Raw genomic sequence first — 3,627 nt, 5'->3', positions numbered from 1 at the left:
TTCCCTTCCCATTCCTGGTAACCTTCCAAGAATGTCTCTTTCTGTAAATAAAACTTTTCTTGACTTTTTGTAGTAGTGATCTCATACTGTCCTTTTGTGATTGACTGATTTCATTCAGCATACTGTCCTCTAGGTTCATCCGTGTTATAAGGTGTTTCACAGAGTCATCATTATTCTTTAACACTGCATAGTGATACTGCCTCAGAAACCCAAGGAAGGGTCACTATGAGTTGGGTCTGACTCAACGGCACATAACAACAACAATAGTATTCCATTGTGTGTACGTACCATAGTTTGTATATCCATGCATCCATTGACGGGCACTTGGGCTGTTTCCATCTTTTTTGCTGTTGTGAATAATGCTGCAATGAACATAGGTGTGTAATATATCTGTTTTTGTCATGGCTCTTATTACTGTAGGATATATCTCTAGTTATGGGATTGCTAGATCATATGATATTGCTATTTCCAATTTTTTAAAGAAGTGTCATACAGTTTTTCACAATGGTTGCACTATTTTACAGTTTCACCAGCAGTGTATGAGGGTTCCAGTCTCTCCACAACCTTGCCAGAATTTGTTGTTTTCTGTTTGTTTGGTTGGTTTCTTTCTTTTTCTTTTTTTTTTTTTAACCTTCTTATTAATGCTGGGGTAAGATGATATCTCACTGTTGTTTTGATTTGCAACTCTCTAATGGCTAATGGCAATCTACTTCAGTAGAAATACTGCCTCAGAAACCCTAGGAGGGGTCATTATGAGTCGAATCGACTCCACAACAATGAGCAATCTACTTTCTGGCATTTGATAAAATTCTACACCCATTCCTGATTTAAAAAAAAAAAAATTACTCAACATAATAAAGAGTGCATATGCAAAACTTAATGACAATTTTATCATCAATGTAGAGAGACTGAAAGCATTTCCTTGAGAACAGAACCAGAAAGGATGCCCTTTATCACCACTTCTATTCAACATTTGTATTGGAAATCCTAGCCAGAGCAAAAAAGCAAGAAAGGGCATCTAAATTGGTAAGGAAGAAATAAAACTATTCCTATTTGTAGATAATATGGTAATGTTGTTGTTGTTGTTGTTTGCCGTCAAGTCGGCCCCGACTCATAGCGACCCCTCTTTGGGTTTCCGAGGCAGTATCACTACGGAAGTAGGATTGCCCAACCTTCCTATACATAGGAAATCCCAAAGACTCAGCAAGAAAATACTGGAACCAATTGATAGATTAATCAGACCAGCAAGATAAAAAATTAACATACAAAAATCAGTTGCATTCTTCTACATTAACAAAGAGATCTCTGAAAAGGAAATAAGGAAAATAATACTATTTAAAATAGCTACCAAAAAGATAAAATACTTAGGAATCAATCTTACTGGGAACACAAAAGATCTATACAACAAACACTACAAAACACTACCACAAGACACTGTAAGAAGTCTATATAAATGGAAGAACATACCATGCTCATAGATAAGAAGACTGAACATTGTGAAAATGTCAGTACTACCCAAAGCAATCAACAGATTCAATGCAATCCCAATCTGGATTCCATCAGCATTCTTTAAGGACATGGAAAAACAAATCACTAATTTTATGTGAAAAGGAAAAGGACTTCAGACAAGCAAAACACTACTGAAGAAAAAGAATAAAATAGAAAGTCTCACACTCCTCAATCTCAAAACCTACTATACAGCCATGGTAGTCAACACAGCCTGGTATTGGTATAATGACAGACACGTAGACCAGTGGAGCATAATTGAGAATCCAGAAAGAGACCCATCCTCTTATGGAAAGCTCACATTTGATAAAGGGCCAAAATCCATTAAATGGGGAAGAGATAGTCTCTTTCTCAAATGGTGCTGGCAAAACTGAATATCTGTTTGCAGAAAACTGAAACAAGATCCAATTCTCACACCATACACAAAAACAAACTCAAGATGGATCAAAGACCTAAATATAAATCCTAAAACTATAAAGTTCATCAAAGAAGACTTAGAGGCAAGCCTATATGACCCTGAGACCAAAAGAACTAAATGGTGTCTGGCTACCACTGTCAACCACTTAGAAAGGGATAAGTACAGGAGATCCTGGATACAGTGGGAGAAAAATGTGGAACAAAATCATTTAAAAAAAAAAAACAGGTTTACTGATCTGATGATCTGATAGAGACTGGTGAAACCCCAAAGACTGTGGCCCCTGTGTCTTTTTGATATTGAGGTGTTGGAGTTTTCTATAAATTTTAGAGATAAGTCCCTTGTCAGATGTCATGGCCTAATATTTTTTCCCACTCCATAGGTTCTTTTTTTTTTACTTTTTTAGAGAAGTCTTTTGATGTGCATAAGAATTTAGTTTTTAGAGAGTCCCAGTCATCTAGCCTGGAATTGAATTCATTCTCATGGCTTCTAGCCAAACAATAAACAGGTGTATAAGGTAAATATTTACACCAGGTAAAAACACTACTTAGAACAACCAACCACAGGAAATCAGAATGGCAGTATTTGCAGAGGGAGATACCTCAGAGAGCAGGAATGCATAGGAAAGAAGGACACAGAGAAAAGGTAAACACAAGGGGGAAGTGGAAACAGAGCTGTTATGTTATGAGGATTGCAATCAATGTCATGAAACAAAATATGCGTGAACTGTTGTATGGAAAATGAACTTGCTCTGTAAACTTTCACTGAAATTGCAACAAAAAATAAAATAAAATTTTTGAAAAAGAAGAATTAGGGACAAAGTTAGGGGCCCTAAAGGAGCTCTGGTAGGGTAGTGGGTAAGACTGCTAACCAGAACTTCAGTAATTCAACCCATCAGCTTCTCCACAGGAGGAATATATGGCAATCTACTTCCTTAAAGATTTACAGCCTTGGAAACCCAATGGGGGTTGCTATGAGTTGTTATTGACTCAATGGCAGTGGGTGTTTTGTTTGTTTTCTTGTTTTTAGTTGCCCTAATATATGGCATAGGAACTCTGGTGGCATAGTACCGAAGGCATTTTGACTGCTAACCACAAGGGTTATGAATAGCAGAGAAACACTGCCTGATACATTACTGCACAAGTTTATGAATAGTCCAGAAACATTGTTCAATACAAAGGAGGAGGATGAGTTCCTTAGGTTAGAAGGCTCTCAAAATAGGACTGGGAAGGAGCTGCATCATCAAAGCGAAACCAGCCTTACTCATATGGGTAAGGTAAAGGTTTCGAGACCTCCATTTGCTAATGTGGCACCATTCAAATTGAGGAGAAACAGCTGCAAACATCCATTAATAATCAGAACATGGAATGTACGAAGTATGAATCTTGGAAAATTGGAAGTTGTCAAAAATGAAATGGAACACATAAAGATTGATATCCTAGGCATTAGTGAGCTGAAATGAACTGGTTTTGGCCATTCTTAATCAGACAACCATATGGTCTACTATGCAGAGAATGACAGTTTGAAGAGGAATGGCATGACATTCATCATCACAAAGGATGTTTCAAGATCTGTCCTGAAGTACAATGCTGTCAGTGATAGGATAATATCTATACGCCTACAAGGCAGACCCATTAATATGACTATTATTCAAATTTATGCACCAACCACCAAAGCCAAGATGAGGAAACTGAAGATTTTTATCA

The sequence above is a fragment of the Orycteropus afer genome, unplaced genomic scaffold, assembly GCF_000298275.1.
Source record: "Orycteropus afer afer isolate SDZICR_OR568_19922 unplaced genomic scaffold, OryAfe1.0 scaffold00281, whole genome shotgun sequence".
In the NCBI taxonomy this organism is placed as follows: Eukaryota; Metazoa; Chordata; class Mammalia; order Tubulidentata; family Orycteropodidae; genus Orycteropus; species Orycteropus afer.
Note: the sequence above shows the minus strand (reverse complement) of the source record.